Below are 14,431 nucleotides of genomic sequence, written 5' to 3'. Positions count from 1 at the left end.
CAAATGGACAACAGATATTCTATAAAGTATAGATGAATAGTTTGGGGGCAGTGAGATCATGTTAATGGGACTGAAACAACTAGAATGGAAACTATGAGAATGTTGACACAATGTGAAGAATGTAACCAATGTCACTGAACATTATGTGTAGAAATTGTTGATTGGGATCATGTTTTGCTGTGTATATTTTTACCAAAAATACAATACAGTATTTTTAATTATTAAAGGGAAATAGTACCATTACAATGTGAAAATCAGGCAAACACTACCTTAATTACGTAATCATAATATTGCCAATGATGTGACAACCTGACATTTTACCCCCCCCGATTCATGAACTGAGAAAGACACAACATGACTTAGGTAATATTCTTACCAATAACATTTAACCTGAATCTTTCCATGAGGAAACATCACACAAATCCAGACTGAGGGATATTCTGCAAAACAACAAGCTTGGACTCCAAAAATATCAACGTCATAAAAGACAAAGAGGCTAAGGAACTTTTCTAGATTAAAGGAGACTAAAGAAATATGACAAGTAAATGCAATATAGGATTCTTGTGAGATCTTTGATTAGAATAAAAGAATCTATTATTATTGGGGAAATTTGAATAAGGACTGTAAAATAGATAATGGAATTTTTTTTTTCATGTTAAATGTCTGAGTGTGGTAACTGTATTTTAGTTATGTAAAAGAATGCCTTTATTCTGAGTAGACATACGCTAAAATATTTAGGAGTGAAGTATCAGAATGACTGCAAGTAACTCTCAAATGGTTCAGAAAAAGTATATAGAGAGGGAAATAACGTAAAAATGTGAAAATAGTTTTAAGAAACTTGTAAGAAATCAAGTAATTAATGAAAAAAAGGGCACAAGGAAACTTTTGGGGGTGATGGATATGTTCACTATCTTGTTTGTATTGTGGTTTCATGGATGTATACATATGTCAAAACTTGAACCGTACACTTTAAATAAACCTGTTCAGTTTATTGTAAAAAAAAAAAAAATGATGGGGGCATTTCACACAGACACAGGAGCCAGGTTGAAGGCACATCCCACTGGCCAAATCTAGGACGACAAGGGCACCAAAATAATTAAGTATAATAATCAATTGTGAACCATTGAAAAAAAAACTCCTTAAGTCCATAAAAATAATAAAATGATAAATGAAGAAATAAATAGGAGATATTTCAGTTTCCTACAGCTGCTGTAACAAAGTACCACAAATTGGGTGGTTTATAAGAACAGAAATTTATTTTCTCACAGTTCTGGAGACCAGGAGCCCAAAATCAGGGTGTCAGCTGTGTTCATTCCTTCTGAGGGCTCTGAGAGAAAACCGTTCAGACCTTTCTCCTAGATTCTGGTGGCAGCTGGCAATTCTTGGCACTCCTGGGCTTGTAGATGCGTCACTCTAAATCTCTGCCTCCGTCTTCACATGTTCATCCTTCCTCTGTGTATCTTCTTCTCTTTTATGCAGGATACCACTCATATTGAATTAGGATCCACACTTTTCTAGGTGACCATGTGTTAATTTAACTGATAACGTTTTCAAAGACCTTATTTCCAAACAAGGTCATATTCGCAGGTGCTGGGGGTTAGGACCTCGACATATATTTTGGGCAACACAAATAATCCATAAGGGGGAATGGAAACTCTTGCTTTTGAGTAGCATGCCAAGCACTGACTGTAAATGTAGCAGGAGGCCTGGAGTTGGAAAATCATCATTTTGCAACCATCATAGTAAGGACTGGTTTAGGCAATAATTATCAGTGGATGTTAAACCATGTAGAAAATATTGATGAGGAGCAGGATATATAAAGTTTTGAATTGTCTCCCCACAAACCAGGTGTTCAAAATTAACTTTACTAATTAGGGGCAGATGGACATCATATGTTTCCAGATACAATACTCTGAGAAGCACACAACATTGCCTATGTTATATTCCAATGGGGAATGTATAACTTGAACCTAATCGTGAGGAAACATCAGACAATCCCAAAATGAAAGACATTCTATTAAATAAATAAAATAAAAAAGACAGTTTTCTTCCAAAATGTCTCTGTCATAAAAGACAAGAAAATGCTGTGGAAACGTTCCAGATTAAAGACTAAAAACACAAGCCAACTAAGTGTAATATCTAACTCTAAACAAGAAGGGGAAATACTATAATGGACATTATCAAGTCAATTAGTCCAACTGGAATGCAGACTAGAGATTAGATGCTGCTATTGGATCAATGCTAAATTCACTATAGTTCATAATAGTACTGCAGTTATCTACTAATGTATGTAAGGCTTAATAGACATGATGCATGTAATTTACTCTCAAATGGGAGAGAGAGCGAGCAAATGATAAAGCAAATGGGTAAAATATTAATAATGGCTAACTCTGGGTAAAGGATAATACAGGTATTTTTGTGTTCTTAGTCTTCGAACTTTTTAGTAAGTTTGAAATTATTTCAGAGAGAAAGACTGCACTGGAGGCACCGAGAAACAGAAGCCAGTCCTGCTCTAACCGCTCTCCTCCTTTGTCCAAGTAACCCCCTTTTGCGAGCTCCTCAGAGCAGGGGACTACAACGGGTTTGTGGGAAGAAATCCACCCTCAGGATGCAAATCTGAGTGCCTACATGGTGCCTCTCACCAGGGCTCGGGTTTTCAGTTTGTCCTTGTAATAGATATATGATGTCTTGAGCTCGCAGTGATGTTCCCTGTCTTCGCCATGAAATGTTCAGTGGATGCTTTTGGCTTTTAGACATGGCAATGATTTAAGGGTTGTCTTAGTTATCTGGTGCTGCTATAACAGAAATACCACAACTGGTTGACTTTAACTAACAGAAATTTATTCTCTCATAGTTTAGGAGGCTAGAAGTCCAAATTCAGGGCACCAACTCTAGGGGAAGGCTTTCTCTCTCTGTTGGCTCTGGGAGAAGGTCTTTATCACCTTTCAACATCTACAGGCCTGGTGTTCCTTGGAGATCTCTATGTGTGTTGTCATCAATCTTCCCCTGGATCTAGGAAGTTCTCAGTGCAGGAACCCCAGGTCCAAAGGACACTCTCTGCTCCCAGCTGTTCTTCCTTGGTTGTACTGAGGTCCCTTACCTCTCTGTTCACTTCTCTCTCCTTTTATCTCTTATAAGATAAAAGGTATGACTCAAGCAAGGGTGTGAATTGAGTAAGGGTCTAACTTAAGTAAGGATGTGACTTAAGTAAGGGTGTGCCTTGAGTAAGGGTGTGACTTGAGTCACACCATCTTGTAAGACTGTGACTCAAGATAGACCCCACACTGATCTTGCTTAATGGACATATAGAGGTTAGGATTTACAACACATCATAAAATGGAGGATAATTACATCAGATCACAAAATGCAAGACAACCACACAATACTGGGAGTCATGGCCTAGACAAGCTGACACAAATTTCTGGAGGACACAATTCCTTCCATGACAAGGGTCTTTGTTCCAAGGGAGGCTGTGCTGGATGTGGGGACTTGAGTTCAGTGAGCAAGGACATCCCTAGACTCTACACTTCTTCCAACTTCCCCCAATGCTTTGGCTGCCCATGTGGGCAGCCTGACCACCTGCTGGGGCCTTACATAGGGGAAAAGCAGGAAAGGAAACTGGAGAGAGTGAGAGACACACAGATTGCTTCCCATCAGCTTCCTTCCTTTGGAATTTCGTTCTGTTGCTTTCTTCTGAGGCCACTGAGCAGGATTCAGCCCCGCTGTTTCACAAATAAGGAGTTTACATTGGTGTTTGCTTACTACATCCTTAAGAAGCAAAGAAATAATTATTATAAGTCACAAAAGGAATCCAAAGACTTTCATCGTTGGGGCTGTAGCTCAGTGGTAGGGTGTGTGCTTAGCATGTAGAGATCCCAGGTTCAATCCTGGCACCTCCACCAGTTTTGAGACGCTTTCCCCCTTTCCTTCTTCTGCCAATCCATTTTCCACTTCAGTGTCTCCTGTTAAGCCTGATGTCCTTTTTCATTCAGCTTTCTGCCTGTCAGGAACTAACCTGACACCTAGTATTGCTTTTGCAGTACCAATTTCTGTCCTGAGAGCATTGTTACCACCAGAGATGCTTGGGTGAAACAATGTCAGAATCAACCAACTGGCTCGCTGGGGAACTCTTTGGATGCTATGTAAAGAACAAGTTTCCAAGTTTATCAGCCTGGATTCTTTGCATTCCATATTATGGGATTACCGAACACAGAAAAGAAAAAAAAACTGAAAGAAGATAAAAAAAATATAGACTCTCAGTTTCATTCTCTTTCTTTTGAATTCTGAAGGGCTCTTGGAACAAAGAACACACTGGAAATGGAATAGCAGAAAAAATCTTATTGATTTCTTCTTTCTGAACTTCCAATCAACCCATACTTTGTTTTCTCTGATCACCAGAAATGGAAGCAGTGGGCCCAGTTATTACTGTGGGTAATATGCATAAAAAAGACAACAAAGTTCTGCCTGTCATAATACACAGTGCCTTCCAAGCTTGAATTGAATGATACAGATTGAGTGAAGATTGACTGGTTAAACGAATCCAGAACCACCACCACTTAGCTGAAACAGCTCACTGGCAGTGTGAGAGACCAAGCAGATAAATATCTCTTGTTCAATAAAATTCAAAATAAATGACATGCCATTCTCATTTTAGAAATAAATTTGATTGGAGGACCACTTTCACTGTCTCCAATGTAAACAAGCATCTCATAACACATAAATATGTTAACCAATTCAAAAATCAAAGCTGATTCCCCTAGGCCAGAAACTAGTCTGAAATATTGATGGAATATGTAATCTGGTGGGGGAGGGGGGGGAGAAACAGTTTTCAAGTTTTAATTTATTTCTAGGAATTATTTTTTAATCTGGAAAATAATTCTGTGTAACATATATTTTTAATAGATTTTTATGGTCTGTATCACCTGCTTACCACTACCTATCTGTCACTTTGTTGTACTGTGGTGACTCGCATGTTGCTATGATACTGGAAACTATGCCAATGGTATATCAAATACCAGCAGGGTCACTCATGGAGGACAGGCTTCAGCAGAGCATCCAGTCTAAGACAGACTAGAAAGAAAGTCCTGGTGATTCTACTTCTGAAAATTAGCCAGTGAAAACCCTGTGATCATAATAGAATATTATCCAATATAGTGCTGGAAGATGAGCCCCCTAGGTTAAAAGACACTCAAAACACAAAGTGGCCGCAACAATGGACATAAATATACAAATAATCGTGAAGATGGCACAGGACAGGTAACATTTCATTCTGTTGTACACAGGTTGCCATAAGTTGGAGCTGACTCAACAGCAGCTAACAATGATAGCAACCACCTATTTTAAGTCCCATTAGGGTATTTTGTGGTTAAATAGAAGATTAAAATGTTTTCATGCTAAGACAGTGATACCTACTGTCTTTACTACTATTTAATATTGTAATGGAGGTATTAATCAAGGTATTTAGACATGAAAAGGAAATTAAAGGATTAAGTATTGGATTAAAAAAAACAAAAACAAAGAAAACATTGCCGTCGATGTGATTCCAACTTGTTGCGACCCCACAGGGCAGAGTAGAAATGCCCCATAGGGCTTCCAAGGAGTGGCTGGTGGATTCTAACTGCCAACTTTTGGTTAGCAGCCACTTAACCACTGTGCCACCAGGTCTCCAAGTATTGGATAATGTCTTAGTCATATAGTGCTGCTGCAACAGAAATACCACAAGTGGATGGCTTTAACAAAGAGAAATTTATTTCTTCACAGTAAAGTAGGCTAAAAGTCCAAATTCAGGATGTCAGTCAGCTCCAGGGGAAGGCTTTCTCTCTATGTCAGCCTTCTTCTCATCAGTGTTCCCCCAGACTAGGAGCTTCTCCACTCAGGGACCCCAGGTCCCAAGGACGTGCTCTACTCCTGGCACTGTTTTCTTGGTGATATGAGGTCCCCCTGTCTCTCTGCTCACTTCTCCCCTTTATATCTCAAGAGATTGCCTCAGGATACAATCCAATCTTGTAGACTGAGTCCTGCCTCACTAACACAGCTGCCGCCCATCCTCCCTCATTAACATCATAGAAGCAGGATTTACAACACATAGGAAAATCACACAATACCAGGAATCATGGCCCAGACAAACTGATAGACACATTTTTGTGGGGACATAATTCAATCCATGATAGATAGGAAGGAATAAAATTGTCTCTATAGCTTGGTAGCAGTTCTGGTGGTGCAGTGGTTAAAGCACTCAGCTGCTAACTGAATAGTCAACAGCTTGAACCCAGCTCTGGGAGAAAGATGTGACAGTGCACTTCTGTAAAGATTTATAGCCTTGGAAACCCTATGGGGCAGTTCTACTCTGTCCTGTAGGGTTGCTATGAGATGGAATCAACTTGATGGCAGTGGTCTGGTTTAGTTTACAGCTTGGTAGGACTATGTATCTGGAAACCACCCCTTAAAATGGAAAAGTTACTACCAATAGAAAATTTAGTTAAGTATAGTTGTAAAATTAACATACACACAAAAAAATAGCCTTCTCATACCCAACTTTTAGGGGTTGCTAGATATCAACTTATTATTCTGAGAACTGAAAAACAAAGTAAAAGAATCAAGTATTTATCCTACCTCTCCTGTATGGACTATATTTCAGGGCAAACATGGTTGATGAGGGAAAGATTTTATCCATCAAAGAATCACAGCTAATAAATGCAGGAGGAATGATAATATTAGAAAGTCAACATTTTGCAACTGGTATTATTATAATGTATTTAGGCCATAGTCATCAATGACTGTTCCAACCATGAAGTGAAATTGGACAGGGGACTCTAGAATGGATGGATATGGCTAACATCACCTGAAACCAATGATGATTTCCCATCACTAAAAGTGAGACCTTTGGATTATGGTGTTGGCAAAGACTATTGAATGTACCATGGACTGCCAGGAAAATGAAAAAATCTGTCTTGGAAGTAGTACAGTCAGAATGCTCCTTAGAAGCAAGAATGGCAAGACTTCATCTCAAGTACTTTGGACATGTTATCAGGAGGGACCAGACCCTGGAGAAGTATATCATGCTAGGTAAAGTAGAGGGTCAGCGAAAAAGACGAAGACCCTTAACAAGATGGATTGACACAGTGGCTGCAAAAATGGGCTCAAACACAGCAATAATTGTGAGGATGGAGCAGGACCAGGCAGTGTTTTGTTCTGTTGTACATCAGGTCGCTATGCATCAGAACTGACTAGACAGCACCTAACAACAACAACAAAAGCGAGACAACCACATATCATGTACCTCTTGATGGTATGAAATAAAACATACCCAGCACCACCAATAAAGTATTTGTGTCAACAAATTGAAACTTTGTCTAATCAAACAGATGAAACCATTTGCTTACAGTAAATATTGGGAATGGAAGAATATGTCTAATGACACTATAAGGTTGCAGTCAGCCAAATCCAGACCGTGGGAAATTCTCCTAGAGAAACTGACCCTCAGCAAATAAATGGCATGAGGAAAAAGGGAGGTGGAACTGACACATTAAACGACATGCAAGTCATGTAAGGAGAAGAACAGACAAATCAACATGTTTGGATCCTGATTCAAACAAATTAACTGGACAATGGCTTTCTGAACATGAACTGAGCGCTGGATTTATTAGGAAAGTTTTGTTAATTTTGTTGGTTGTGATATTATTATAGTAATGTTGAAAAGAAAGTTTATAACTATTGGTTATACATGCTAAAATATTTATGGGTGAAATTGATATGTCTGACATTTATATTCTAGGGGAAAAAGGTAAAAAAAAATAAAAAGGAATAGATAGAGATGAAACAAGAACAACGAAATGATGATAAATGATTAAAGTTGTGTGATAGGTACATGGAAATTCATCATAATATGCTCTCTACTTTTGTATATGTTTGAAAATTCCCAAAACAAAAAGTTAAGAACATAAATGTCATAATTTTTTAAATGCTCTAACCAAATGTGTCAGCATTTACATTTAAGTCATTTGCTCTTTGTCTTATTTAAAAAGGCCTTATTTAAAAAGGTCATGAAATGAAAAACATTTTTCTATAATCTTAAAAATGTTTTTTAAATTTTTTATTTTTATCAAAGAAAAGCTTCTGCTTCTTGAAAATCACAGCAGTGTGTCAATTTTTAATTCTATTTTTATTTTACTTCAGGTAGGGAGCTTTGAGATAATCATGTACTTTATAAGTTTGTGGAAGGCTTCTCTCTTCTGTTTATGTAATGTGTATTTCTTCCTTTTTATCCCACTCCCCTTTCTTGTCTCAGATTCTTTCCACCATATGCAACAATTTAAATGTGTTTAGTGTGTCTTTGTATTTGTGTGTCTTTTTGTAACTTATATTGCTTTTGTATATATACCAAAAAAAAAAAAACCATTGCCATCAAGGCGATTCCAACTCATGGGGACCCCATGTGCCACAGAGTAGAAATGAGCTCCATAAGGTGTTCTTGGCTGTAATCTTTACAGAAGCAGATCACTAGATCTTTTGTCAGCAGCACCCACTGCGTGAATTTGAACCACCAATCTTACAGTTAGTAGCTGAGTGCAAACCATTTGTGCCACTCAGGGACTTCTATACACATACAGTATTTCTAATTTATGTAAATGGTACGATTTATAGATTTCAATGTTTCTTACCCTTTAAAACAAGCACAGTGTTTTTAAGGTCCATCAGTGTTACTATACACATATCTTGTTCATTGTTTCTAATGCATGCACAGTAGTCCATGGTGTATGTCTACCACAATTTACCCTTCCATTCCTCCAGGGATGGACAACAGATTGCCTCCAAATTCCTCCCATTTATAATAAGTGTTGCATTAAAAATCCTCCCATATATTCCCATACATGTGAGAATTTTCCCAGGATATATACACAGGAGCATAGTGGCTTGGCATCACAGATTAGATTCTCTGGGAAGCAGACGTTGACATGGAGTTTAATGTGCAGGGTGTCTATTAGGGAGTACCTTTGGGATCCATACCTGTGGACAGCAGGGAGTAGACACAAGATTGGGCAGAGAGAGAAATCAAACTATGATGCAGGCCTGACAGCCTCAGTCCACCACATGGGGAGTTCTAAATCAAAAATAGCCCATCAAGTCCTCCCATGTTTGGCTGAAATGACAGGGTCTTCCTACTGCTGATCCTTTGGTCATTTGATGTGAATTGCTCTGAAAGGGTGTGACCTTGGGCAGGTGGCTCTCTGAAGCTGAGACAATCCTGAAAGATCTGACAGCTAAAGATTATCTGATAAATGCACTCTGAGCAGCTGGGGCAACAAGATCTTCTTAGAGTAGGAATCTGGGCAAAGCATCTTTATGCCTATCACTTTTGCTCATAGGGAATGTGTTTGCATAATTGTCAAAGTACTGGCAGAGTTCTCTGCAGGATGACTGCTCTGTTCTGCACTTTAACCAGTGGTGCAAATTAAAAACAAAAAGATAAGAAGCAAATAATGAGATGGCCAAAGGATATTAATAGGCATTTACAAAAGAAGAGACATAAGAAGCTAACAAGGACGTGAAGCAATACTCAAACTATTAGTCATCAGTGAAATATGACATCCAATAACAACAAAATTTCATGTTAAGAATGTAACCAATGTTACTGAACAACTTGTTAGAAATTGTTGAGTGGGACCCTAAACTGTTGTGTAAACCTTCACCAAAAACACAATAAAATATTATTTTAAAAAATCCGTGTTACACCACTGATACTGGCAAAAGTAAGTAATTTAAGTAAATAATGTCAGTAAGTATTGAATAATGTCAACAGTTGGAATGTTTATTATTGATTTGCAGTTATTTGAATATTCTAGAAATTATTTGATAGTTGGTTTTAAATATTGCAAATAACTTCTCTCAATCTGTCGTCTGTGTGATAATTTATTCTAAACTATCATTTGTTGAAATCTTTAACTTTGATTTAATCAAATTTATCCTTCACCTTTTTTTTTTTTGGCCTTATGAACTGTTCTTGGGAGAGTCCTATATGTCATTAGATGAGAATGGTGACAAAAAATATGATTATGATAAAAATGATAACGATGATGGCAGTTAACTTACTCTATGCTGAATAGATTATAGGTTTTGTTATAATTTCTTATTAAAAATGAGTCATGTCAGTAATTATTATCAAGAAGCAGAGCCAAAATATCAATTCTAAAAACATAATAACAACTCCTCTACCTACTGATAGGGCAAGCAGAATGGGGTGAATATGGAGAGCAAGTTTATGCATCTGGTTACCTCTTGCACGACAGTCACTTTTCCCTCAGAACAATTTCCCCTGATTGAAAAGGCTCTTCCTAATCTTTACTGAGAATCCAACTCACCTGAGTTATGCATGTTCTGTGGTATGTATCATTTAACAGCAGTTGGCTTCAAATGGAAACTAGGAAGACGAAGAGAAGTTCGAGTGATGGACTTCCTTGTACCAAAGATCTTGGTGTTGTTGCAAGATTAATGACCAGAATGGGAGATACTCCTCTATGCATTTCTCTCCCACACACCTCTCCCCCTACCACCACAGAGTTGATGGAGCAGCATCAAAAAGGTCCTAGCACTTGAAGCAATGTGGCTTCATTTCAGCACCTGCACTTCTTTTTCAAAGTAAGATAAAGAAAGATGGTACTCAGTTATTTTAAGTTCCTGGAAATGTTCAGTGTGATTATATTTACATGTCACAGAACATAAGAAACACCATGAGCATATAGGAGAATAGGGTATCTGTTTTCAGATTGCCACATTTTCATTCCTTAGGTCAACAGCTAGTGCACCAGAGCAAGTGTGATGTATTAAGAACACAATTACAGGGCAATAATTAAAAATAAAAAAGTTTCTTCCTAGAACCAAAAGGGAGAAAAGATTCATCATGTGATATTAGACAGGACATAGAATAAACAGATGTTGGGGACTTCTGTGAAAGGATAAATAAAATTTGTCACTCAAAAAAGAGGTCCTTACAGGGATCTAAAGTCTACTCAGTATCAGAATCTAGCCAACTGAGCCAGCTGCACATGGAATGATATATCAATAAAAAATAAATAAAAAACAAAGAAATATCTGTCTGTATCTAACTGCCTAAAATTTTGGCATTTTGATCTATTTCCAGATTTGCCAAGGGGATAAAGCCAAAAGCCTTGTTTTGTTTCAGAACTCAGGCCATGACATGCCCTTTAAGAGCCAAGAGAAAAGAGGAAATGCTGGGGATTAAATATGGGTCCTTCAAGGTAGGATTTCTGCACTCCACCACTAAACCACATAATGGATGTTTCTGATTCTTCTGATCATTCTTCTGATCACTCTGATTCATTCTGATCAAAAATCCCACCAAACTGCATCCTTATATAGCTTTTTCTAGAATAGTTGTACCAAGAAGTGAGAAGGTTGGAAGTAATGACTAGTAGGGACATGGAAAGGAGAATAAAATAAGCTCTGAATGAACAGACAGATTGAGTAGCTAGAGGTTGTGTCTCTTTGTCCCTTGGTGGAGAAGACATAAGTGGAGAGACTAAGAATAGAACTGGGAACCTCACACATGCAAATTATAAGCTCTACCACTTATTATATCCTTGCATCTATCTCTGTTCTCACCCTAGTCTTTGGTCAAAGAAATAATTTTTTAACCTGATTTGCATAGCTCCTTGTAACAAGACTGTGTCAATAAATCAGGTCTCGATGAGAAGAAAAAGTTGCCTTTAGGTCACCCAGTTGAACCAGACCAAGCCTCATTCAACAAGCAGTTGAAAAATTGGCTTACAATGGGTTGTAGATATGACATTCAAAAAAAGTATCATATTCGTAGAAAGACCAGAGTTAAAAAAAAAAAAAAAGTATCTTAAATAGCTCAGACAGTTCTGATATAAAGAACAAAGTCTGTCTTAAGAGAGTAGAATCATCTTGAAACTGTGCTCCAGAGAATTATATTTCTACTGACAAATCTTCCACTTTCAATCACTGTCTTCCTGCATAACAATGTAAACCCAACTCTGTAAATTGGGTGATTAAAACAGTATCTATGGGAAGAAAAGATGATAAAGAAACAAATCCACACTATCACCATTCAACTTGTTTTAGAGAAAGGCTTGATAGTCATTTTATTGACTTGTGATGACGTTTCAAAGTGTTTCAAAATAGTTATGATTTTGATATATTTATAAGTTTTATTAACTGGAAGCATTTGGTTAATATTTATATGTTCCAAGTAATTTGATACATCTATTTAAAATCTCCCTGTCATCTATTAATTTAAGCAGTGCTTGAATATGCCAGCCAAATAGGTGGAAACACTTCAAAATTCTATCTCAGGCAAGCTTAACTGAAGTGGAGAAGCAAGCTTAACTGAAGTGGAGATGCCGGGGATCGAACCCGGGGCCTCATACATGCAAAGCATGCGCTCTACCACTGAGCTACATCCCCAAGGCCGAAAGGCTCTGTTTCTTTATGATTGTTGCTGGCTAATAGTGTTCCCTAAATACTATGATTCAGACTCGCACAATTTCCTAAGATTTCTCGATCCACATTCATAGACATAGAATCAGGTCGATTTAATAAATGCTAACTAAGTAATACAGTCCAGAGATTCCCTATACTTTTCATTAATGTAATTTAGCAGAGTTTAAAGTCTAAAGCCTCTTTTCTCCTTTAGGATTCAGCTGCAATGCTCTGCTTACTTTCCGGTGTCGTTTCTAGCCTTTGGGGCCACGTCACGCTGCAGCCTGCACCCCGCCTGCCTCGCACTGCTGTTCTTGTCCTACCCGGACAAGCGTGGAGGGCAGGGATCCTATTCCTCACCCTCCACCGCGCCCTTTCTTCCTGACTGCACGCTCCTTGGCCTCCCCCGGTTCTCGTGCCGGTGAAGGCCCTTCTCTATGGTTGGAACAAGCCTTGCCCTGTTGCCAGTCCGACAGCTGCCGGGGCCTCTGGAACACTTCAAGTCTCCCAGAAAATGCCCGGAAGCCCTGCCCTTTCCCAGAACGCTATGGGCACAGCAAGTTGGGAAGGGAGGAGAGAGAGGGGAAATAGCAGAGGAGTAAAAAAAAAAAAAAAACGCAAACGCTAAAGTGAAACTCTTGGAATAGAGTGAGAGGGGCAAAACAAATAAGGAAGTGTAACTCTCTAAAAATAATCAATACAGCGAATGGTTTTATCTTCCAGCAAGGCGCAAGACCATTGGTGAGGACGGTGGTCTTAGTGAAATCCCCTTAATATGAGCCGCCCACCCGTTGCCATCCAGTCGATTCTGACTCACGGCGACCCTATACGACAGTGTAGAACTGCCTCATAGGGTTTCCAAGGTTGCAATCTTTACAGAGGCAGACTGCCACATCTTTCTCCCACAGAGTGGCTGGTGGACCGCTGACCTTTCAGTTAGTGGCCGAGCACTTTAACCACTGCCCTGCTAGGGCACTTTAACCACTGCCCTACTAGGGCTCCTTTTAATATGAGCAGGAGTCCATAAACCAGTTGTCCTCTGGTGGATTCCGACTCATGGCGACCCCATGTGTGTCAGAATAGAACTGTGCTCCACAGGATTTTCATGCAGTGAAGTATGTGGCGCGACCATAGAGCGACCCGAGTTTAACGCCAAGTGAAGTGTATGACAGCATGGCCAGGTACCTCTTCCCTCTCTCCGAGCCCCAACCGTAGAACTTCCTTGGGTCTCCCGCCCTTGCTTCTACGTATCCCAGAGCTCACTTCCGCCAACACCCCACCCGCAATTCCTTGGGGTTGCAAGTGGTTTCTGTTCAGGCCGAGGGCGGGAGGGAGGAAGGGAAGCCGTGGGTGCCCCGGCCTTGGCCGCGGGGTGCGCAGGTAACCAAGCCCTCTGGGCGGGCTCACTTGGCTGTCGGTCCGAGTCTGCTGCTTAGCCCAGAGCACTGCGGAGTGAACGTTGTCGGCACCTCCGCTCCTCTCTCGATTTCCTGCTGCGGACGAATGGAGGGCTCCTGTTCGGGTCCAGTGGAGTTAGGACTGGATTCTGCCTTGTTGATTTTCTAACTGAAGCCATGATTAAGACAGGCGGCCGGGGTTTCTCCTATAACACTGCCAGCGGTGAATTTCTTGGTCCCGTGCAAGATAGACCAGAACAAAAGCCAAGGACTTTTTCATTAATCAACAACAAAGGTGGGAGAATCAAAGACTTCCATTCCCCTTCTTTGTTGCCACCGTAAGTGAAATCTACTGGTGCGCTGACCCGCCCTGGGAAAGCAAAGTCTTCGAATTCTAGTAGGAAAAAGTTTCAGCTCACAAAGAACTGAACAGGAGTGGAATGTGCGGGTTGGTTGGATGCAACGCGGGAAACCTGCCAGGCCCGGATGAGGGCAGAACTGAGCTATTGGTAGCTCTTTGTGGTATCAGGGAGCGGTGGTGCGTCGTCATTTTTAGAAGGGGAGCGGTTTGTCTG

At 39.6% G+C, this 14,431-nt stretch overlaps 1 non-coding gene across 1 annotated transcript; it reads right to left on the bottom strand.

Annotated features, from left to right (window-relative positions):
* Positions 1 to 12,372: 12,372 nt before the first annotated feature.
* Positions 12,373 to 12,444, bottom strand: TRNAA-UGC (transfer RNA alanine (anticodon UGC)). The gene has a single exon. It is a non-coding gene; the product is annotated as a tRNA-Ala (tRNA).
* Between the last annotated feature and the right edge of the window lie 1,987 nt (positions 12,445 to 14,431).

Source organism: Trichechus manatus, unplaced genomic scaffold (genome assembly GCF_000243295.1).
Source record: "Trichechus manatus latirostris isolate Lorelei unplaced genomic scaffold, TriManLat1.0 scaffold00180, whole genome shotgun sequence".
Taxonomy (NCBI): Eukaryota; Metazoa; Chordata; class Mammalia; order Sirenia; family Trichechidae; genus Trichechus; species Trichechus manatus.
Note: the sequence above shows the minus strand (reverse complement) of the source record. Positions and strands in the feature narration are given on the sequence as shown.